A 25973-nucleotide genomic window follows, 5' to 3' on the forward strand; every position below is an offset into this window, starting at 1 on the left:
AGGAAAGAATCAAATCACAGACAGTTAGAAGCATTACTCTCCCGGAGTGAAGTCGGCATGGTGCCTGTTGTATTCAATTCCGACGCAATTTCTGTGTTTCATCGTCAAGTTGAAGGTGCACATGTTACAGTAAACCTTCCCATTTCCATCGCAATCTTTTACTGGAATCCCAGAAAAGAATCAAATCACAGACAGTTAGAAGCATTACTCTCCCGCAGAGAAGTCGTCATGGTGCCTGTTGTATTCAATTCCGACGCAATTTCTGTGTTTCATCGTCACGTTGAGGCTCCACAGGTTACAGTAAACCTACCCATGTCCATCGGAATCTATTACTGGAATCCCAGGAAAGAATCAAATCACAGACAGTTAGAAGCATTACTCTCCCGGAGTGAAGTCGGCATGGTGCCTGTTGTATTCAATTCCGACGCAATTTCTGTGTTTCATCGTCAAGTTGAAGGTGCACATGTTACAGTAAACCTTCCCATTTCCATCGCAATCTTTTACTGGAATCCCAGAAAAGAATCAAATCACAGACAGTTAGAAGCATTACTCTCCCGCAGAGAAGTCGTCATGGTGCCTGTTGTATTCAATTCCGACGCAATTTCTGTGTTTCATCGTCACGTTGAGGCTCCACAGGTTGTAGTAAACCTACCCATGTCCATCGGAATCTATTACTGGAATCCCAGGAAAGAATCAAATCACAGACAGTTAGAAGCATTACTCTCCCGGAGTGAAGTCGGCATGGTGCCTGTTGTATTCAATTCCGACGCAATTTCTGTGTTTCATCGTCAAGTTGAAGGTGCACATGTTACAGTAAACCTTCCCATTTCCATCGCAATCTTTTACTGGAATCCCAGAAAAGAATCAAAGCACAGACAGTTAGAAGCATTACTCTCCCGCAGAGAAGTCGTCATGGTGCCTGTTGTATTCAATTCCGACGCAATTTCTGTGTTTCATCGTCACGTTGAGGCTCCACAGGTTACAGTAAACCTACCCATGTCCATCGGAATCTATTACTGGAATCCCAGGAAAGAATCAAATCACAGACAGTTAGAAGCATTACTCTCCCGGAGTGAAGTCGGCATGGTGCCTGCTGTATTCAATTCCGACGCAATTTCTGTGTTTCATCGTCAAGTTGAAGGTGCACATGTTACAGTAAACCTTCCCATTTCCATCGCAATCTTTTACTGGAATCCCAGAAAAGAATCAAATCACAAGCAGTGAGAAGCATTACTCTCCCGCAGAGAAGTCGTCATGGTGCCTGTTGTATTCAATTCCGACGCAATTTCTGTGTTTCATCGTCACGTTGAGGCTCCACAGGTTACAGTAAACCTACCCATGTCCATCGGAATCTATTACTGGAATCCCAGGAAAGAATCAAATCACAGACAGTTAGAAGCATTACTCTCCCGGAGTGAAGTCGGCATGGTGCCTGTTGTATTCAATTCCGACGCAATTTCTGTGTTTCATCGTCAAGTTGAAGGTGCACATGTTACAGTAAACCTTCCCATTTCCATCGCAATCTTTTACTGGAATCCCAGAAAAGAATCAAAGCACAGACAGTTAGAAGCATTACTCTCCCGCAGAGAAGTCGTCATGGTGCCTGTTGTATTCAATTCCGACGCAATTTCTGTGTTTCATCGTCACGTTGAGGCTCCACAGGTTACAGTAAACCTACCCATGTCCATCGGAATCTCTTACTGGAATCCCAGGAAAGAATCAAATCACAGACAGTTAGAAGCATTACTCTCCCGGAGTGAAGTCGGCATGGTGCCTGTTGTATTCAATTCCGACGCAATTTCTGTGTTTCATCGTCAAGTTGAAGGTGCACATGTTACAGTAAACCTTCCCATTTCCATCGCAATCTTTTACTGGAATCCCAGAAAAGAATCAAATCACAGACAGTTAGAAGCATTACTCTCCCGCAGAGAAGTCGTCATGGTGCCTGTTGTATTCAATTCCGACGCAATTTCTGTGTTTCATCGTCACGTTGAGGCTCCACAGGTTACAGGAAACCTACCCATGTCCATCGGAATCTATTACTGGAATCCCAGGAAAGAATCAAATCACAGACAGTTAGAAGCATTACTCTCCCGGAGTGAAGTCGGCATGGTGCCTGTTGTATTCAATTCCGACGCAATTTCTGTGTTTCATCGTCAAGTTGAAGGTGCACATGTTACAGTAAACCTTCCCATTTCCATCGCAATCTTTTACTGGAATCCCAGAAAAGAATCAAATCACAGACAGTTAGAAGCATTACTCTCCCGCAGAGAAGTCGTCATGGTGCCTGTTGTATTCAATTCCGACGCCATTTCTGTGTTTCATCGTCACGTTGAGGCTCCACAGGTTATAGTAAACCTACCCATGTCCATCGGAATCTATTACTGGAATCCCCGGAAAGAATCAAATCACAGACAGTTAGAAGCATTACTCTCCCGGCGTGAAGTCGGCATGGTGCCTGTTGTATTCAATTCCGACGCAATTTCTGTGTTTCATCGTCAAGTTGAAGGTGCACATGTTACAGTAAACCTTCCCATTTCCATCGCAATCTTTTACTGGAATCCCAGAAAAGAATCAAATCACAGACAGTTAGAAGCATTACTCTCCCGCAGAGAAGTCGTCATGGTGCCTGTTGTATTCAATTCCGACGCAATTTCTGTGTTTCATCGTCACGTTGAGGCTCCACAGGTTACAGTAAACCTACCCATGTCCATCGGAATCTATTACTGGAATCCCAGGAAAGAATCAAATCACAGACAGTTAGAAGCATTACTCTCCCGGAGTGAAGTCGGCATGGTGCCTGTTGTATTCAATTCCGACGCAATTTCTGTGTTTCATCGTCAAGTTGAAGGTGCACATGTTACAGTAAACCTTTCCATTTCCATCGCAATCTTTTACTGGAATCCCAGAAAAGAATCAAATCACAGACAGTTAGAAGCATTACTCTCCCGCAGAGAAGTCGTCATGGTGCCTGTTGTATTCAATTCCGACGCAATTTCTGTGTTTCATCGTCACGTTGAGGCTCCGCAGGTTACAGTAAACCTACCCATGTCCATCGGAATCTATTACTGGAATCCCAGGAAAAATCAAATCACAGACAGTTAGAAGCATTACTCTCCCGGAGTGAAGTCGGCATGGTGCCTGTTGTATTCAATTCCGACGCAATTTCTGTGTTTCATCGTCAAGTTGAAGGTGCACATGTTACAGTAAACCTTCCCATTTCCATCGCAATCTTTTACTGGAATCCCAGAAAAGAATCAAAGCACAGACAGTTAGAAGCATTACTCTCCCGCAGAGAAGTCGTCATGGTGCCTGTTGTATTCAATTCCGACGCAATTTCTGTGTTTCATCGTCACGTTGAGGCTCCACAGGTTACAGTAAACCTACCCATGTCCATCGGAATCTTTTACTTGAATCCCAGGAAAGAATCAAATCACAGACAGTTAGAAGCATTACTCTCCCGGAGTGAAGTCGGCATGGTGCCTGTTGTATTCAATTCCGACGCAATTTCTGTGTTTCATCGTCAAGTTGAAGGTGCACATGTTTCAGTAAACCTTCCCATTTTCATCGCAATCTTTTACTGGAATCCCAGAAAAGAATCAAATCACAGACAGTTAGAAGCATTACTCTCCCGCAGAGAAGTCGTCATGGTGCCTGTTGTATTCAATTCCGACGCAATTTCTGTGTTTCATCGTCACGTTGAGGCTCCACAGGTTACAGTAAACCTACCCATGTCCATCGGAATCTATTACTGGAATCCCAGGAAAGAATCAAATCACAGACAGTTAGAAGCATTACTCTCCCGGAGTGATGTCGGCATGGTGCCTGTTGTATTCAATTCCGACGCAATTTCTGTGTTTCATCGTCAAGTTGAAGGTGCACATGTTACAGTAAACCTTCCCATTTCCATCGCAATCTTTTACTGGAATCCCAGAAAAGAATCAAAGCACAGACAGTTAGAAGCATTACTCTCCCGCAGAGAAGTCGTCATGGTGCCTGTTGTATTCAATTCCGACGCAATTTCTGTGTTTCATCGTCACGTTGAGGCTCCACAGGTTACAGTAAACCTACCCATGTCCATCGGAATCTATTACTGGAATCCCAGGAAAGAATCAAATCACAGACAGTTAGAAGCATTACTCTCCCGGAGTGAAGTCGGCATGGTGCCTGTTGTATTCAATTCCGACGCAATTTCTGTGTTTCATCGTCAAGTTGAAGGTGCACATGTTACAGTAAACCTTCCCATTTCCATCGCAATCTTTTACTGGAATCCCAGAAAAGAATCAAAGCACAGACAGTTAGAAGCATTACTCTCCCGCAGAGAAGTCGTCATGGTGCCTGTTGTATTCAATTCCGACGCAATTTCTGTGTTTCATCGTCACGTTGAGGCTCCACAGGTTACAGTAAACCTACCCATGTCCTTAGGAATCTATTACTGGAATCCCAGGAAAGAATCAAATCACAGACAGTTAGAAGCATTACTCTCCCGGAGTGAAGTCGGCATGGTGCCTGTTGTATTCAATTCCGACGCAATTTCTGTGTTTCATCGTCAAGTTGAAGGTGCACATGTTACAGTAAACCTTCCCATTTCCATCGCAATCTTTTACTGGAATCCCAGAAAAGAATCAAATCACAGACAGTTAGAAGCATTACTCTCCCGCAGAGAAGTCGTCATGGTGCCTGTTGTATTCAATTCCGACGCAATTTCTGTGTTTCATCGTCACGTTGAGGCTCCACAGGTTACAGTAAACCTACCCATGTCCATCGGAATCTATTACTGGAATCCCAGGAAAGAATCAAATCACAGACAGTTAGAAGCATTACTCTCCCGGAGTGAAGTCGGCATGGTGCCTGTTGTATTCAATTCCGACGCAATTTCTGTGTTTCATCGTCAAGTTGAAGGTGCACATGTTACAGTAAACCTTCCCATTTCCATCGCAATCTTTTACTGGAATCCCAGAAAAGAATCAAATCACAGACAGTTAGAAGCATTACTCTCCCGCAGAGAAGCCGTCATGGTGCCTGTTGTATTCAATTCCGACGCAATTTCTGTGTTTCATCGTCACGTTGAGGCTCCACAGGTTACAGTAAACCTACCCATGTCCATCGGAATCTATTACTGGAATCCCAGGAAAGAATCAAATCACAGACAGTTAGAAGCATTACTCTCCCGGGGTGAAGTCGGCATGGTGCCTGTTGTATTCAATTCCGACGCAATTTCTGTGTTTCATCGTCAAGTTGAAGGTGCACATGTTACAGTAAACCTTCCCATTTCCATCGCAATCTTTTACTGGAATCCCAGAAAAGAATCAAAGCACAGACAGTTAGAAGCATTACTCTCCCGCAGAGAAGTCGTCATGGTGCCTGTTGTATTCAATTCCGACGCAATTTCTGTGTTTCATCGTCACGTTGAGGCTCCACAGGTTACAGTAAACCTACCCATGTCCATCGGAATCTATTACTGGAATCCCAGGAAAGAATCAAATCACAGACAGTTAGAAGCATTACTCTCCCGGAGTGAAGTCGGCATGGTGCCTGTTGTATTCAATTCCGACGCAATTTCTGTGTTTCATCGTCAAGTTGAAGGTGCATATGTTACAGTAAACCTTCCCATTTCCATCGCAATCTTTTACTGGAATCCCAGAAAAGAATCAAATCACAGACAGTTAGAAGCATTACTCTCCCGCAGAGAAGTCGCCATGGTGCCTGTTGTATTCAATTCCGACGCAATTTCTGTGTTTCATCGTCACGTTGAGGCTCCACAGGTTACAGTAAACCTACCCATGTCCATCGGAATCTATTACTGGAATCCCAGGAAAGAATCAAATCACAGACAGTTAGAAGCATTACTCTCGCGGAGTGAAGTCGGCATGGTGCCTGTTGTATTCAATTCCGACGCAATTTCTGTGTTTCATCGTCAAGTTGAAGGTGCACATGTTACAGTAAACCTTCCCATTTCCATCGCAATCTTTTACTGGAATCCCAGAAAAGAATCAAATCACAGACAGTTAGAAGCATTACTCTCCCGCAGAGAAGTCGTCATGGTGCCTGTTGTATTCCATTCCGACGCAATTTCTGTGTTTCATCGTCACGTTGAGGCTCCACAGGTTACAGTAAACCTACCCATGTCCATCGGAATCTATTACTGGAATCCCAGGAAAGAATCAATTCACAGACAGTTAGAAGCATTACTCTCCCGGAGTGAAGTCGGCATGGTGCCTGTTGTATTCAATTCCGACGCAATTTCTGTGTTTCATCGTCAAGTTGAAGGTGCACATGTTACAGTAAACCTTCCCATTTCCATCGCAATCTTTTGCTGGAATCCCAGAAAAGAATCAAAGCACAGACAGTTAGAAGCATTACTCTCCCGCAGAGAAGTCGTCATGGTGCCTGTTGTATTCAATTCCGACGCAATTTCTGTGTTTCATCGTCACGTTGAGGCTTCACAGGTTACAGTAAACCTACCCATGACCATCGGAATCTATTACTGGAATCCCAGGAAAGAATCAAATCACAGACAGTTAGAAGCATTACTCTCCCGGAGTGAAGTCGGCATGGTGCCTGTTGTATTCAATTCCGACGCAATTTCTGTGTTTCATCGTCAAGTTGAAGGTGCACATGTTACAGTAAACCTTCCCATTTCCATCGCAATCTTTTACTGGAATCCCAGAAAAGAATCAAATCACAGACAGTTAGAAGCATTACTCTCCCGCAGAGAAGTCGTCATGGTGCCTGTTGTATTCAATTCCGACGCAATTTCTGTGTTTCATCGTCACGTTGAGGCTCCACAGGTTACAGTAAACCTACCCATGTCCATCGGAATCTATTACTGGAATCCCAGGAAAGAATCAAATCACAGACAGTTAGAAGCATTACTCTCCCGGAGTGAAGTCGGCATGGTGCCTGTTGTATTCAATTCCGACGCAATTTCTGTGTTTCATCGTCAAGTTGAAGGTGCACATGTTACAGTAAACCTTCCCATTTCCATCGCAATCTTTTACTGGAATCCCAGAAAAGAATCAAATCACAGACAGTTAGAAGCATTACTCTCCCGCAGAGAAGTCGTCATGGTGCCTGTTGTATTCAATTCCGACGCAATTTCTGTGTTTCATCGTCACGTTGAGGCTCCACAGGTTACAGTAAACCTACCCATGTCCATCGGAATCTATTACTGGAATCCCAGGAAAGAATCACAGCACAGACAGTTAGAAGCATTACTCTCCCGGAGTGAAGTCGGCATGGTGCCTGTTGTATTCAATTCCGACGCAATTTCTGTGTTTCATCGTCAAGTTGAAGGTGCACATGTTACAGTAAACCTTCCCATTTCCATCGCAATCTTTTACTGGAATCCCAGAAAAGAATCAAATCACAGACAGTTAGAAGCATTACTCTCCCGCAGAGAAGTCGTCATGGTGCCTGTTGTATTCAATTCCGACGCAATTTCTGTGTTTCATCGTCACGTTGAGGCTCCACAGGTTACAGTAAACCTACCCATGTCCATCGGAATCTATTACTGGAATCCCAGGAAAGAATCAAATCACTGACAGTTAGAAGCATTACTCTCCCGGAGTGAAGTCGGCATGGTGCCTGTTGTATTCAATTCCGACGCAATTTCTGTGTTTCATCGTCAAGTTGAAGGTGCACATGTTACAGTAAACCTTCCCATTTCCATCGCAATCTTTTACTGGAATCCCAGAAAAGAATCAAAGCACAGACAGTTAGAAGCATTACTCTCCCGCAGAGAAGTCGTCATGGTGCCTGTTGTATTCAATTCCGACGCAATTTCTGTGTTTCATCGTCACGTTGAGGCTCCTCAGGTTACAGTAAACCTACCCATGTCCATCGGAATCTATTACTGGAATCCCAGGAAAGAATCAAATCACAGACAGTTAGAAGCATTACTCTCCCGGAGTGAAGTCGGCATGGTGCCTGTTGTATTCAATTCCGACGCAATTTCTGTGTTTCATCGTCAAGTTGAAGGTGCACATGTTACAGTAAACCTTCCCATTTCCATCGCAATCTTTTACTGGAATCCCAGAAAAGAATCAAATCACAGACAGTTAGAAGCATTACTCTCCCGCAGAGAAGTCGTCATGGTTCCTGTTGTATTCAATTCCGACACAATTTCTGTGTTTCATCGTCACGTTGAGGCTCCACAGGCTACAGTAAACCTACCCATGTCCATCGGAATCTATTACTGGAATCCCAGGAAAGAATCAAATCACAGACAGTTAGAAGCATTACTCTCCCGGAGTGACGTCGGCATGGTGCCTGTTGTATTCAATTCCGACGCAATTTCTGTGTTTCATCGTCAAGTTGAAGGTGCACATGTTACAGTAAATCTTCCCATTTCCATCGCAATCTTTTACTGGAATCCCAGAAAAGAATCAAATCACAGACAGTTAGAAGCATTACTCTCCCGCAGAGAAGTCGTCATGGTGCCTGTAGTATTCAATTCCAACGCAATTTCTGTGTTTCATCGTCACGTTGAGGCTCCACAGGTTACAGTAAACCTACCCATGTCCATCGGAATCTCTTACTGGAATCCCAGGAAAGAATCAAATCACAGACAGTTAGAAGCATTACTCTCCCGGAGTGAAGTCGGCATGGTGCCTGTTGTATTCAATTCCGACGCAATTTCTGTGTTTCATCGTCAAGTTGAAGGTGCACATGTTACAGTAAACCTTCCCATTTCCATCGCAATCTTTTACTGGAATCCCAGAAAAGAATCAAATCACAGACAGTTAGAAGCAATACTCTCCCGCAGAGAAGTCGTCATGGAGCCTGTTGTATTCAATTCCGACGCAATTTCTGTGTTTCATCGTCAAGTTGAAGGTGCACATGTTACAGTAAACCTTCCCATTTCCATCGCAATCTTTTACTGGAATCCCAGAAAAGAATCAAACACAGACAGTTAGAAGCATTACTCTCCCGCAGAGAAGTCGTCATGGTGCCTGTTGTATTCAATTCCGACGCAATTTCTGTGTTTCATCGTCACGTTGAGGCTCCACAGGTTACAGTAAACCTACCCATGTCCATCGGAATCTATTACTGGAATCCCAGGAAAGAATCAAATCACAGACAGTTAGAAGCATTACTCTCCCGGAGTGAAGTCGGCATGGTGCCTGTTGTATTCAATTCCGACGCAGTTTCTGTGTTTCATCGTCAAGTTGAAGGTGCACATGTTACAGTAAACCTTCCCATTTCCATCGCAATCTTTTACTGGAATCCCAGAAAAGAATCAAAGCACAGACAGTTAGAAGCATTACTCTCCCGCAGAGAAGTCGTCATGGTGCCTGTTGTATTCAATTCCGACGCAATTTCTGTGTTTCATCGTCACGTTGAGGCTCCACAGGTTACAGTAAACCTACCCATGTCCATCGGAATCTATTACTGGAATCCCAGGAAAGAATCAAATCACAGACAGTTAGAAGCATTACTCTCCCGGAGTGAAGTCGGCATGGTGCCTGTTGTATTCAATTCCGACGCAATTTCTGTGTTTCATCGTCAAGTTGAAGGTGCACATGTTACAGTAAACCTTCCCATTTCCATCGCAATCTTTTACTGGAATCCCAGAAAAGAATCAAAGCACAGCCAGTTAGAAGCATTACTCTCCCGCAGAGAAGTCGTCATGGTGCCTGTTGTATTCAATTCCGACGCAATTTCTGTGTTTCATCGTCACGTTGAGGCTCCACAGGTTACAGTAAACCTACCCATGTCCATCGGAATCTATTACTGGAATCCCAGGAAAGAATCAAATCACAGACAGTTAGAAGCATTACTCTCCCGGAGTGAAGTCGGCATGGTGCCTGTTGTATTCAATTCCGACGCAATTTCTGTGTTTCATCGTCAAGTTGAAGGTGCACATGTTACAGTAAACCTTCCCATTTCCATCGCAATCTTTTACTGGAATCCCAGAAAAGAATCAAATCACAGACAGTTAGAAGCATTACTCTCCCGCAGAGAAGTCGTCATGGTGCCTGTTGTATTCAATTCCGACGCAATTTCTGTGTTTCATCGTCACGTTGAGGCTCCACAGGTTACAGTAAACCTACCCATGTCCATCGGAATCTATTACTGGAATCCCAGGAAAGAATCAAATCACAGACAATTAGAAGCATTACTCTCCCGGAGTGAAGTCGGCATGGTGCCTGTTGTATTCAATTGCGACGCAATTTCTGTGTTTCATCGTCAAGTTGAAGGTGCACATGTTACAGTAAACCTTCCCATTTCCATCGCAATCTTTTACTGGAATCCCAGAAAAGAATCAAATCACAGACAGTTAGAAGCATTACTCTCCCGCAGAGAAGTCGTCATGGTGCCTGTTGTATTCAATTCCGACGCAATTTCTGTGTTTCATCGTCACGTTGAGGCTCCACAGGTTACAGTAAACCTACCCATGTCCATCGGAATCTATTACTGGAATCCCAGGAAAGAATCAAATCACAGACAGTTAGAAGCATTACTCTCCCGGAGTGAAGTCGGCATGGTGCCTGTTGTATTCAATTCCGACGCAATTTCTGTGTTTCATCGTCAAGTTGAAGGTGCACATGTTACAGTAAACCTTCCCATTTCCATCGCAATCTTTTACTGGAATCCCAGAAAAGAATCAAATCACAGACAGTTAGAAGCATTACTCTCCCGCAGAGAAGTCGTCATGGTGCCTGTTGTATTCAATTCCGACGCAATTTCTGTGTTTCATCGTCACGTTGAGGCTCCACAGGTTACAGTAAACCTACCCATGACCATCGGAATCTATTACTGGAATCCCAGGAAAGAATCAAATCACAGACAGTTAGAAGCATTACTCACCCGGAGTGAAGTCGGCATGGTGCCTGTTGTATTCAATTCCGACGCAATTTCTGTGTTTCATCGTCAAGTTGAAGGTGCACATGTTACAGTAAACCTTCCCATTTCCATCGCAATCTTTTACTGGAATCCCAGAAAAGAATCAAATCACAGACAGTTAGAAGCATTACTCTCCCGCAGAGAAGTCGTCATGGTGACTGTTGTATTCAATTCCGACGCAATTTCTGTGTTTCATCGTCACGTTGAGGCTCCACAGGTTACAGTAAACCTACCCATGTCCATCGGAATCTATTACTGGAATCCCAGGAAAGAATCAAATCACAGACAGTTAGAAGCATTACTCTCCCGGAGTGAAGTCGGCATGGTGCCTGTTGTATTCAATTCCGACGCAATTTCTGTGTTTCATCGTCAAGTTGAAGGTGCACATGTTACAGTAAACCTTCCCATTTCCATCGCAATCTTTTACTGGAATCCCAGAAAAGAATCAAATCACAGACAGTTAGAAGCATTACTCTCCCGCAGAGAAGTCGTCATGGTGCCTGTTGTATTCAATTCCGACGCAATTTCTGTGTTTCATCGTCACGTTGAGGCTCCACATGTTACAGTAAACCTACCCATGTCCATCGGAATCTATTACTGGAATCCCAGGAAAGAATCAAATCACAGACAGTTAGAAGCATTACTCTCCCGGAGTGAAGTCGGCATGGTGCCTGTTGTATTCAATTCCGACGCAATTTCTGTGTTTCATCGTCAAGTTGAAGGTGCACATGTTACAGTAAACCTTCCCATTTCCATCGCAATCTTTTACTGGAATCCCAGAAAAGAATCAAATCACAGACAGTTAGAAGCATTACTCTCCCGCAGAGAAGTCGTCATGGTGCCTGTTGTATTCAATTCCGACGCAATTTCTGTGTTTCATCGTCACGTTGAGGCTCCACAGGTTACAGTAAACCTACCCATGACCATCGGAATCTATTACTGGAATCCCAGGAAAGAATCAAATCACAGACAGTTAGAAGCATTACTCACCCGGAGTGAAGTCGGCATGGTGCCTGTTGTATTCAATTCCGACGCAATTTCTGTGTTTCATCGTCAAGTTGAAGGTGCACATGTTACAGTAAACCTTCCCATTTCCATCGCAATCTTTTACTGGAATCCCAGAAAAGAATCAAATCACAGACAGTTAGAAGCATTACTCTCCCGCAGAGAAGTCGTCATGGTGACTGTTGTATTCAATTCCGACGCAATTTCTGTGTTTCATCGTCACGTTGAGGCTCCACAGGTTACAGTAAACCTACCCATGTCCATCGGAATCTATTACTGGAATCCCAGGAAAGAATCAAATCACAGACAGTTAGAAGCATTACTCTCCCGGAGTGAAGTCGGCATGGTGCCTGTTGTATTCAATTCCGACGCAATTTCTGTGTTTCATCGTCAAGTTGAAGGTGCACATGTTACAGTAAACCTTCCCATTTCCATCGCAATCTTTTACTGGAATCCCAGAAAAGAATCAAATCACAGACAGTTAGAAGCATTACTCTCCCGGAGTGAAGTCGTCATGGTGCCTGTTGTATTCAATTCCGACGCAATTTCTGTGTTTCATCGTCACGTTGAGGCTCCACAGGTTACAGTAAACCTACCCATGTCCATCGGAATCTATTACTGGAATCCCAGGAAAGAATCAAATCACAGACAGTTAGAAGCATTACTCTCCCGGAGTGAAGTCGGCATGGTGCCTGTTGTATTCAATTCCGACGCAATTTCTGTGTTTCATCGTCAAGTTGAAGGTGCACATGTTACAGTAAACCTTCCCATTTCCATCGCAATCTTTTACTGGAATCCCAGAAAAGAATCAAATCACAGACAGTTAGAAGCATTACTCTCCCGCAGAGAAAACGTCATGGTGCCTGTTGTATTCAATTCCGACGCAATTTCTGTGTTTCATCGTCAAGTTGAAGGTGCACATGTTACAGTAAACCTTCCCATTTCCATCGCAATCTTCTACTGGAATCCCAGAAAAGAATCAAATCACAGACAGTTAGAAGCATTACTCTCCCGCAGAGAAGTCGTCATGGTGCCTGTTGTATTCAATTCCGACGCAATTTCTGTGTTTCATCGTCACGTTGAGGCTCCACAGGTTACAGTAAACCTACCCATGTCCATCGGAATCTATTACTGGAATCCCAGGAAAGAATCAAATCACAGACAGTTAGAAGCATTACTCTCCCGGAGTGAAGTCGGCATGGTGCCTGTTGTATTCAATTCCGACGCAATTTCTGTGTTTCATCGTCAAGTTGAAGGTGCACATGTTACAGTAAACCTTCCCATTTCCATCGCAATCTTTTACTGGAATCCCAGAAAAGAATCAAATCACAGACAGTTAGAAGCATTACTCTCCCGGAGTGAAGTCGTCATGGTGCCTGTTGTATTCAATTCCGACGCAATTTCTGTGTTTCATCGTCACGTTGAGGCTCCACAGGTTACAGTAAACCTACCCATGTCCATCGGAATCTATTACTGGAATCCCAGGAAAGAATCAAATCACAGACAGTTAGAAGCATTACTCTCCCGGAGTGAAGTCGGCATGGTGCCTGTTGTATTCAATTCCGACGCAATTTCTGTCTTTCATCGTCAAGTTGAAGGTGCACATGTTACAGTAAACCTTCCCATTTCCATCGCAAACTTTTACTGGAATAACAGAAAAGAATCAAATCACAGACAGTTAGAAGCATTACTCTCCCGGAGTGAAGTCGTCATGGTGCCTGTTGTATTCAATTCCGACGCAATTTCTGTGTTTCATCGTCACGTTGAGGCTCCACAGGTTACAGTAAACCTACCCATGTCCATCGGAATCTATTACTGGAATCCCAGGAAAGAATCAAATCACAGACAGTTAGAAGCATTACTCTCCCGGAGTGAAGTCGGCATGGTGCCTGTTGTATTCAATTCCGACGCAATTTCTGTGTTTCATCGTCAAGTTGAAGGTGCGCATGTTACAGTAAACCTTCCCATTTCCATCGCAATCTTTTACTGGAATCCCAGGAAAGAATCAAATCACAGACAGTTAGAAGCATTACTCTCCCGGAGTGAAGTCGGCATGGTGCCTGTTGTATTCAATTCCGACGCAATTTCTGTGTTTCATCGTCAAGTTGAAGGTGCACATGTTACAGTAAACCTTCCCATTTCCATCGCAATCTTTTACTGGAATCCCAGAAAAGAATCAAATCACAGACAGTTAGAAGCATTACTCTCCCGGAGTGAAGTCGGCATGGTGCCTGTTGTATTCAATTCCGACGCAATTTCTGTGTTTCATCGTCACGTTGAGGCTCCACAGGTTACAGTAAACCTACCCATGTCCATCGGAATCTTTTACTGGAATCCCAGGAAAGAATCAAATCACAGACAGTTAGAAGCATTACTCTCCCGGAGAGAAGTCGGCATGGTGCCTGTTGTAATCAATTCCGACGCAATTTCTGTGTTTCATCGTCAAGTTGAAGGTGCACATGTTACAGTAAACCTTCCCATTTCCATCGCAATCTTTTACTGGAATCCCAGAAAAGAATCAAATCACAGACAGTTAGAAGCATTACTCTCCCGGAGTGAAGTCGGCATGGTGCCTGTTGTATTCAATTCCGACGCAATTTCTGTGTTTCATCGTCACGTTGAGGCTCCACAGGTTACAGTAAACCTACCCATGTCCATCGGAATCTTTTACTGGAATCCCAGGAAAGAATCAAATCACAGACAGTTAGAAGCATTACTCTCCCGGAGTGAAGTCGGCATGGTGCCTGTTGTATTCAATTCCGACGCAATTTCTGTGTTTCATCGTCACGTTGAAGGTGCACATGTTACAGTAAACCTTCCCATTTCCATCGCAATCTTTTACTGGAATCCCAGAAAAGAATCAAATCACAGACAGTTAGAAGCATTACTCTCCCGCAGAGAAGTCGTCATGGTGCCTGTTGTATTCAATTCCGACGCAATTTCTGTGTTTCATCGTCACGTTGAGGCTCCACAGGTTACAGTAAACCTACCCATGTCCATCGGAATCTATTACTGGAATCCCAGGAAAGAATCAAATCACAGACAGTTAGAAGCATTACTCTCCCGGAGTGAAGTCGGCATGGTGCCTGTTGTATTCAATTCCGACGCAATTTCTGTGTTTCATCGTCAAGTTGAAGGTGCACATGTTACAGTAAACCTTCCCATTTCCATAGCAATCTTTTACTGGAATCCCAGAAAAGAATCAAATCACAGACAGTTAGAAGCATTACTCTCCCGCAGAGAAGTCGTCATGGTGCCTGTTGTATTCAATTCCGACGCAATTTCTGTGTTTCATCGTCACGTTGAGGCTCCACAGGTTACAGTAAACCTACCCATGTCCATCGGAATCTATTACTGGAATCCCAGGAAAGAATCAAATCACAGACAGTTAGAAGCATTACTCTCCCGGAGTGAAGTCGGCATGGTGCCTGTTGTATTCAATTCCGACGCAATTTCTGTGTTTCATCGTCAAGTTGAAGGTGCACATGTTACAGTAAACCTTCCCATTTCCATCGCAATCTTTTACTGGAATCCCAGAAAAGAATCAAATCACAGACAGTTAGAAGCATTACTCTCCCGCAGAGAAGTCGTCATGGTGCCTGTTGTATTCAATTCCGACGCAATATCTGTGTTTCATCGTCACGTTGAGGCTCCACAGGTTACAGTAAACCTACCCATGTCCATCGGAATCTATTACTGGAATCCCAGGAAAGAATCAAATCACAGACAGTTAGAAGCATTACTCTCCCGGAGTGAAGTCGGCATGGTGCCTGTTGTATTCAATTCCGACGCAATATCTGTGTTTCATCGTCAAGTTGAAGGTGCACATGTTACAGTAAACCTTCCCATTTCCATCGCAATCTTTTACTGGAATCCCAGAAAAGAATCAAATCACAGACAGTTAGAAGCATTACTCTCCCGCAGAGAAGTCGTCATGGTGCCTGTTGTATTCAATTCCGATGCAATTTCTGTGTTTCATCGTCACGTTGAGGCTCCACAGGTTACAGTAAACCTACCCATGTCCATCGGAATCTATTACTGGAATCCCAGGAAAGAAACAAATCACAGACAGTTAGAAGCATTACTCTCCCGGAGTGAAGTCGGCATGGTGCCTGTTGTATTCAATTCCGACGCAATTTCTGTGTTTCATCGTCAAGTTGATGGTGCACATGTTACAGTAAACTTTCCCATTTCCATCGCAATCTTTTACTGGAATCCCAGAAAAGAATCAAATCACAGACAGTTAGAAGCATTACTCTCCCGGAGTGAAGTCGGCATGGTGCCTGTTGTATTCAATTCCGACGCAATTTCTGTGTTTCATCGTCACGTTGAAGGTGCACATGTTACAGTAAACCTTCCCATTTCCATCGCAATCTTTTACTGGAATCCCAGAAAAGAATCAAATCACAGACAGTTAGAAGCATTACTCTCCCGGAGAGAAGTCGTCATGGTGCCTGTTGTATTCCATTCCGACGCAATTTCTGTGTTTCATCGTCACGTTGAGGCTCCACAGGTTACAGTAAACCTACCCATGTCCATCGGAATCTATTACTGGAATCCCAGGAAAGAATCAAATCACAGACAGTTAGAAGCATTACTCTCCCGGAGTGAAGTCGGCATGGTGCCTGTTGTATTTAATTCCGACGCAATTTCTGTGTTTCATCGTCAAGTTGAAGGTGCACATGTTACAGTAAACCTTCCCATTTCCATAGCAATCTTTTACTGGAATCCCAGAAAAGAATCAAATCACAGACAGTTAGAAGCATTACTCTCCCGCAGAGAAGTCGTCATGGTGCCTGTTGTATTCAATTCCGACGCAATTTCTGTGTTTCATCGTCACGTTGAGGCTCCACAGGTTACAGTAAACCTACCCATGTCCATCGGAATCTATTACTGGAATCCCAGGAAATAATCAAATCACAGACAGTTAGAAGCATTACTCTCCCGGAGTGAAGTCGGCATGGTGCCTGTTGTATTCAATTCCGAAGCAATTTCTGTGTTTCATCGTCAAGTTGAAGGTGCACATGTTACAGTAAACCTTCCCATTTCCATCGCAATCTTTTACAGGAATCCCAGAAAAGAATCAAATCACAGACAGTTAGAAGCAATACTCTCCCGCAGAGAAGTCGTCATGGTGCCTGTTGTATTCAATTCCAACGCAATATCTGTGTTTCATCGTCACGTTGAGGCTCCACAGGTTACAGTAAACCTACCCATGTCCATCGGAATCTATTACTGGAATCCCAGGAAAGAATCAAATCACAGACAGTTAGAAGCATTACTCTCCCGGAGTGAAGTCGGCATGGTGCCTGTTGTATTCAATTCCGACGCAATTTCTGTGTTTCATCGTCACGTTGAAGGTGCACATGTTACAGTAAACCTTCCCATTTCCATCGCAATCTTTTACTGGAATCCCAGAAAAGAATCAAATCACAGACAGTTAGAAGCATTACTCTCCCGCAGAGAAGTCGTCATGGTGCCTGTTGTATTCAATTCCGATGCAATTTCTGTGTTTCATCGTCACGTTGAGGCTCCACAGGTTACAGTAAACCTACCCATGTCCATCGGAATCTATTACTGGAATCCCAGGAAAGAAACAAATCACAGACAGTTAGAAGCATTACTCTCCCGGAGTGAAGTCGGCATGGTGCCTGTTGTATTCAATTCCGACGCAATTTCTGTGTCTCATCGTCAAGTTGAAGGTGCACATGTTACAGTAAACCTTCCCATTTCCATCGCAATCTTTTACTGGAATCCCAGAAAAGAATCAAATCACAGACAGTTAGAAGCATTACTCTCCCGCAGACAAGTCGTCATGGTGCCTGTTGTATTCAATTCCGACGCAATTTCTGTGTTTCATCGTCACGTTGAGGCTCCACAGGTTACAGTAAACCTACCCATGTCCACCGGAATCTATTACTGGAATCCCAGGAAAGAATCAAATCACAGACAGTTAGAAGCATTACTCTCCCGGAGTGAAGTCGGCATGGTGCCTGTTGTATTCAATTCCGACGCAATTTCTGTGTTTCATCGTCAAGTTGAAGGTGCACATGTTACAGTAAACCTTCCCATTTCCATCGCAATCTTTTACTGGAATCCCAGAAAAGAATCAAATCACAGACAGTTAGAAGCATTACTCTCCCGCAGAGAAGTCGTCATGGTGCCTGTTGTATTCAATTCCGACGCAATTTCTGCGTTTCATCGTCACGTTGAGGCTCCACAGGTTACAGTAAACCTACCCATGTCCATCGGAATCTATTACTGGAATCCCAGGAAAGAATCAAATCACAGACAGTTAGAAGCATTACTCTCCCGGAGTGAAGTCGGCATGGTGCCAATTGTATTCAATTCCGAAGCAATTTCTGTGTTTCATCGTCAAGTTGAAGGTGCACATGTTACAGTAAACCTTCCCATTTCCATCGCAACCTTTTACTGGAATCCCAGAAAAGAATCAAATCACAGACAGTTAGAAGCATTACTCTCCCGCAGAGAAGTCGTCATGGTGCCTGTTGTATTCAATTCCGACGCAATTTCTGTGTTTCATCGTCAAGTTGAAGGTGCACATGTTACAGTAAACCTTCCCATTTCCATCGCAATCTTTTACTGGAATCCCAGAAAAGAATCAAATCACAGACAGTTAGAAGCATTACTCTCCCGCAGAGAAGTCGTCATGGTGCCTGTTGTATTCAATTCCGACGCAATTTCTGTGTTTCATCGTCACGTTGAGGCTCCACAGGTTACAGTAAACCTACCCATGTCCATCGGAATCTATTACTGGAATCCCAGGAAAGAATCAAATCACAGACAGTTAGAAGCATTACTCTCCCGGAGTGAAGTCGGCATGGTGCCTGTTGTATTCAATTCCGACGCAATTTCTGTGTTTCATCGTCAAGTTGAAGGTGCACATGTTACAGTAAACCTTCCCATTTCCATCGCAATCTTTTACTGGAATCCCAGAAAAGAATCAAATCACAGACAGTTAGAAGCATTACTCTCCCGGAGTGAAGTCGTCATGGTGCCTGTTGTATTCAATTCCGACGCAATATCTGTGTTTCATCGACACGTTGAGGCTCCACAGGTTACAGTAAACCTACCCATGTCCATCGGAATCTATTACTGGAATCCCAGGAAAGAATCAAATCACAGACAGTTAGAAGCATTACTCTCCCGGAGTGAAGTCGGCATGGTGCCTGTTGTATTCAATTCCGACGCAATATCTGTGTTTCATCGTCAAGTTGAAGGTGCACATGTTACAGTAAACCTTCCCATTTCCATCGCAATCTTTTACTGGAATCCCAGGAAAGTATCAAACCACAGACAGTTAGAAGCATTACTCTCCCGGAGTGAAGTCGGCATGGTGCCTGTTGTATTCAATTCCGACGCAATTTCTGTGTTTCATCGTCAAGTTGAAGGTGCACATGTTACAGTAAACCTTCCCATTTCCATCGCAATCTTTTACTGGAATCCCAGAAAAGAATCAAATCACAGACAGTTAGAAGCATTACTCTCCCGGAGTGAAGTCGGCATGGTGCCTGTTGTATTCAATTCCGACGCAATTTCTGTGTTTCATCGTCAAGTTGAAGGTGCACATGTTACAGTAAACCTTCCCATTTCCATCGGAATCTTTTACTGGAATCCCAGGAAAGAATCAAATCACAGACAGTTAGAAGCATTACTCTCCCGGAGAGAAGTCGGCATGGTGCCTGTTGTATTCAATTCCGACGCAATTTCTGTGTTTCATCGTCAAGTTGAAGGTGCACATGTTACAGTACACCTTCCCATTTCCATCGCAATCTTTTACTGGAATCCCAGAAAAGAATCAAATCACAGACAGTTAGAAGCATTACTCTCCCGGAGTGAAGTCGTCATGGTGCCTGTTGTATTCAATTCCGACGCAATTTCTGTGTTTCATCGTCACGTTGAGGCTCCACAGGTTACAGTAAACCTACCCATGTCCATCGGAATCTATTACTGGAATCCCAGGAAAGAATCAAATCACAGACAGTTAGAAGCATTACTCTCCCGGAGTGAAGTCGGCATGGTGCCTGTTGTATTCAATTCCGACGCAATTTCTGTGTTTCATCGTCAAGTTGAAGGTGCACATGTTACAGTAAATCTTCCCATTTCCATCGCAATCTTTTACTGGAATCCCAGAAAAGAATCAAATCACAGACAGTTAGAAGCATTACTCTCCCGGAGTGAAGTCGTCATGGTGCCTGTTGTATTCAATTCCGACGCAATTTCTGTGTTTCATCGTCACGTTGAGGCTCCACAGGTTACAGTAAACCTACCCATGTCCATCGGAATCTATTACTGGAATCCCAGGAAAGAATCAAATCACAGACAGTTAGAAGCATTACTCTCCCGGAGTGAAGTCGGCATGGTGCCTGTTGTATTCAATTCCGACGCAATTTCTGTGTTTCATCGTCAAGTTGAAGGTGCACATGTTACAGTAAACCTTCCCATTTCCATCGCAATCTTTTACTGGAATCCCAGAAAAGAATCAAATCACAGACAGTTAGAAGCATTACTCTCCCGGAGTGAAGTCGTCATGGTGCCTGTTGTATTCAATTCCGACGCAATTTCTGTGTTTCATCGTCACGTTGAGGCTCCACAGGTTACAGTAAACCTACCCATGTCCATCGGAATCTATTACTGGAATCCCAGGAAAGAATCAAATCACAGACAGTTAGAAGCATTACTCTCCCAGAGTGAAGTCGGCATGGTGCCTGTTGTATTCAATTCCGACGCAATGTCTGTGTTTCATCGTCAAGTTGAAGGTGCACATGTTACAGTAAACCTTCCCATTTCCATCGCAATCTTTTACTGGAATCCCAGGAAAGAATCAAATCACAGACAGTTAGATGCATTACTCTCCCGGAGTGAAGTCGGCATGGTGCCTGTTGTATTCAATTCCGACGCAATTTCTGTGTTTCATCGTCAAGTTGAAGGTGCACATGTTACAGTAAACCTTCCCATTTCCATCGCAATCTTTTACTGGAATCCCAGAAAAGAATCAAATCACAGACAGTTAGAAGCATTACTCTCCCGGAGTGAAGTCGGCATGGTGCCTGTTGTATTCAATTCCGACGCAATTTCTGTGTTTCATCGTCACGTTGAGGCTCCACAGGTTACAGTAAACCTACCCATGTCCATCGGAATCTTTTACTGGAATCCCAGGAAAGAATCAAGTCACAGACAGTTAGAAGCATTACTCTCCCGGAGAGAAGTCGGCATGGTGCCTGTTGTATTCAATTCCGACGCAATTTCTGTGTTTCATCGTCAAGTTGAAGGTGCACATGTTACAGTAAACCTTCCCATTTCCATCGCAATCTTTTACTGGAATCCCAGAAAAGAATCAAATCACAGACAGTTAGAAGCATTACTCTCCCGGAGTGAAGTCGGCATGGTGCCTGTTGTATTCAATTCCGACGCAATTTCTGTGTTTCATCGTCACGTTGAGGCTCCACAGGTTACAGTAAACCTACCCATGTCCATCGGAATCTTTTACTGGAATCCCAGGAAAGAATCAAATCACAGACAGTTAGAAGCATTACTCTCCCGGAGTGAAGTCGGCATGGTGCCTGTTGTATTCAATTCCGACGCAATTTCTGTGTTTCATCGTCAAGTTGAAGGTGCACATGTTACAGTAAACCTTCCCATTTCCATCGCAATCTTTTACTGGAATCCCAAAAAAGAATCAAATCACAGACAGTTAGAAGCATTACTCTCCCGGAGTGAAGTCGGCATGGTGCCTGTTGTATTCAATTCCGACGCAATTTCTGTGTTTCATCGTCACGTTGAGGCTCCACAGGTTACAGTAAACCTACCCATGTCCATCGGAATCTATTACTGGAATCCCAGGAAAGAATCAAGTCACAGACAGTTAGAAGCATTACTCTCCCGGAGTGAAGTCGGCATGGTGCCTGTTGTATTCAATTCCGACGCAATTTCTGTGTTTCATCGTCAAGTTGAAGGTGCACATGTTACAGTAAACCTTCCCATTTCCATCGCAATCTTTTACTGGAATCCCAGAAAAGAATCAAATCACAGACAGTTAGAAGCATTACTCTCCCGGAGTGAAGTCGGCATGGTGCCTGTTGTATTCAATTCCGACGCAATTTCTGTGTTTCATCGTCAAGTTGAAGGTGCACATGTTACAGTAAACCTTCCCATTTCCATCGCAATCTTTTACTGGAATCCCAGAAAAGAATCAAATCACAGACAGTTAGAAGCATTACTCTCCCGGAGTGAAGTCGGCATGGTGCCTGTTGTATTCAATTCCGACGCAATTTCTGTGTTTCATCGTCAAGTTGAAGGTGCACATGTTACAGTAAACCTTCCCATTTCCATCGCAATCTCTTACTGGAATCCCAGAAAAGAAACAAATCACAGACAGTTAGAAGCATTACTCTCCCGGAGTGAAGTCGGCATGGTGCCTGTTGTATTCAATTCCGACGCAATTTCTGTGTTTCATCGTCACGTTGAGGCTCCACAGGTTACAGTAAACCTACCCATGTCCATCGGAATCTTTTACTGGAATCCCAGGAAAGAATCAAATCACAGACAGTTAGAAGCATTACTCTCCCGGAGAGAAGTCGGCATGGTGCCTGTTGTATTCAATTCCGACGCAATTTCTGTGTTTCATCGTCACGTTGAGGCTCCACAGGTTACAGTAAACCTACCCATGTCCATCGGAATCTATTACTGGAATCCCAGGAAAGAATCAAAGCACAGACAGTTAGAAGCATTACTCTCCCGGAGTGAAGTCGGCATGGTGCCTGTTGTATTCAATTCCGACGCAATTTCTGTGTTTCATCGTCACGTTGAGGCTCCACAGGTTACAGTAAACCTACCCATGTCCATCGGAATCTATTACTGGAATCCCAGGAAAGAATCAAATTACAGACAGTTAGAAGCATTACTCTCCCGGAGTGAAGTCGGCATGGTGCCTGTTGTATTCAATTCCGACGCAATTTCTGTGTTTCATCGTCACGTTGAGGCTCCACAGGTTACAGTAAACCTACCCATGTCCATCGGAATCTTTTACTGGAATCCCAGGAAAGAATCAAATCACAGACAGTTAGAAGCATTACTCTCCCGGAGAGAAGTCGGCATGGTGCCTGTTGTATTCAATTCCGACGCAATTTCTGTGTTTCATCGTCAAGTTGATGGTGCACATGTTACAGTAAACCTTCCCATTTCCATCGCAATCTTTTACTGGAATCCCAGAAAAGAATCAAATCACAGACAGTTAGAAGCATTACTCTCCCGGAGTGAAGTCGGCATGGTGCCTGTTGTATTCAATTCCGACGCAATTTCTGTGTTTCATCGTCACGTTGAGGCTCCACAGGTTACAGTAAACCTACCCATGTCCATCGGAATCTATTACTGGAATCCCAGGAAAGAATCAAAGCACAGACAGTTAGAAGCATTACTCTCCCGGAGTGAAGTCGGCATGGTGCCTGTTGTATTCAATTCCGACGCAATTTCTGTGTTTCATCGTCACGTTGAGGCTTCACAGGTTACAGTAAACCTACCCATGTCCATCGGAATCTATTACTGGAATCCCAGGAAAGAATCAAATCACAGACAGTTAGAAGCATTACTCTCCCGGAGTGAAGTCGGCATGGTGCCTGTTGTATTCAATTCCGACGCAATTTCTGTGTTTCATCGTCACGTTGAGGCTCCACAGGTTACAGTAAACCTACCCATGTCCATCGGAATCTTTTAATGGAATCCCAGGAAAGAATCAAATCACAGACAGTTAGAAGCATTACTCTCCCGGAGAGAAGTCGGCATGGTGCCTGTTGTATTCAATTCCGACGCAATTTCTGTGTTTCATCATAAAGTTGAAGGTGCACATGTTACAGTAAACCTTCCCATTTCCATCGCAATCTTTTACTGGAATCCCAGAAAAGAATCAAAGCTCAGTCAGTTAGAAGCATTACTCTCCCGGAGTGAACTCGGCATGGTGCCTGTTGTATTCAATTCCGACGCAATTTCTGTGTTTCATCGTCACGTTGAGGCTGTACAGGTTACAGTAAACCTACCCATGTCCATCTGAATCTATTACTGGAATCCCAGGAAAGAATCAAATCACAGACAGTTAGAAGCATTACTCTCACGGAGTGAAGTCGGCGTGGTGCCTGTTGTATTCAATTCCGACGCAATTTCTGTGTTTCATCGTCAAGTTGAAGGTCCACAGGTTACAGTAAATTTTCCCATGTCCATCGGAATCTATTACTGGAATCCCAGGAAAGAATCAAAGCACTGACAGTTGGAAGCATTACTCTCCCGGACAGGAGTCGGCATGGTTCCTGTTGTATTCAATTCCGACGCAATTTCTGTGTTTCATCGTCAAGTCGAACGTCCACAGGTTACAGTAAACCTTCCCATGTACATCGGAATCTGTTACTGGAATCCCAGGAAAGAATCAAATCACAGACAATTAGAAGCATTACTCTCACGGAGTGAAGTCGGCATGGTGCCTGTTGTATTCAATTCCGACGCAATTTCTGTGTTTCATCGTCAAGTTGAAGGTCCACAGGTTACAGTAAATTTTCCCATGTCCATCGGAATCTATTACTGGAATCCCAGGAAAGAATCAAATCACAGACAGTTAGAAGCATTACTCTCACGGAGTGAAGTCGGCATGGTGCCTGTTGTAATCAATTCCGACGCAATTTCTGTGTTTCATCGTCACGTTGAGGCTCCACAGGTTACAGTAAACCTACCCATGTCCATCGGAATCTATTACTGGAATCCCAGGAAAGAATCAAATCACAGACAGTTGGAAGCATTACTCTCCCGGAGTGAAGTCGGCATGGTGCCTGTTGTATTCAATTCCGACGCAATTTCTGTGTTTCATCGTCAAGTTGAAGGTCCACAGGTTACAGTAAATTTTCCCATGTCCATCGGAATCTATTACTGGAATCCCAGGAAAGAATCAAAGCACTGACAGTTGGAAGCATTACTCTCCCGGACAGTAGTCGGCATGGTTCCTGTTGTATTCAATTCCGACGCAATTTCTGTGTTTCATCGTCAAGTCGAACGTCCACAGGTTACAGTAAACCTTCCCATGTACATCGGAATCTGTTACTGGAATCCCAGGAAAGAATCAAATCACAGACAGTTAGAAGCATTACTCTCACGGAGTGAAGTCGGCATGGTGCCTGTTGTATTCAATTCCGACGCAATTTCTGTGTTTCATCGTCAAGTTGAAGGTCCACAGGTTACAGTAAATTTTCCCATGTCCATCGGAATCTATTACTGGAATCCCAGGAAAGAATCAAAGCACTGACAGTTGGAAGCATTACTCTCCCGGACAGGAGTCGGCATGGTTCCTGTTGTATTCAATTCCGACGCAATTTCTGTGTTTCATCGTCAAGTCGAACGTCCACAGGTTACAGTAAACCTTCCCATGTACATCGGAATCTGTTACTGGAATCCCAGGAAAGAATCAAATCACAGACAGTTAGAAGCATTACTCTCACGGAGTGAAGTCGGCATGGTGCCTGTTGTATTCAATTCCGACGCAATTTCTGTGTTTCATCGTCAAGTTGAAGGTCCACAGGTTACAGTAAATTTTCCCATGTCCATCGGAATCTATTACTGGAATCCCAGGAAAGAATCAAATCACAGACAGTTAGAAGCATTACTCTCACGGAGTGAAGTCGGCATGGTGCCTGTTGTATTCAATTCCGACGCAATTTCTGTGTTTCATCGTCACGTTGAGGCTCCACAGGTTACAGTAAACCTACCCATGTCCATCGGAATCTATTACTGGAATCCCAGGAAAGAATCAAATCACAGACAGTTAGAAGCATTACTCTCACGGAGTGAAGTCGGCATGGTGCCTGTTGTATTCAATTCCGACGCAATTTCTGTGTTTCATCGTCAATTTGAAGGTCCACAGGTTACAGTAAATTTTCCCATGTCCATCGGAATCTATTACTGGAATCCCAGGAAAGAATCAAAGCACTGACAGTTGGAAGCATTACTCTCCCGGACAGGAGTCGGCATGGTTCCTTTTGTATTCAATTCCGACGCAATTTCTGTGTTTCATCGTCAAGTCGAACGTCCACAGGTTACAGTAAACCTTCCATTGTACATCGGAA

Source organism: Schistocerca americana, chromosome 4 (genome assembly GCF_021461395.2).
Source record: "Schistocerca americana isolate TAMUIC-IGC-003095 chromosome 4, iqSchAmer2.1, whole genome shotgun sequence".
NCBI classification, from domain to species: Eukaryota; Metazoa; Arthropoda; class Insecta; order Orthoptera; family Acrididae; genus Schistocerca; species Schistocerca americana.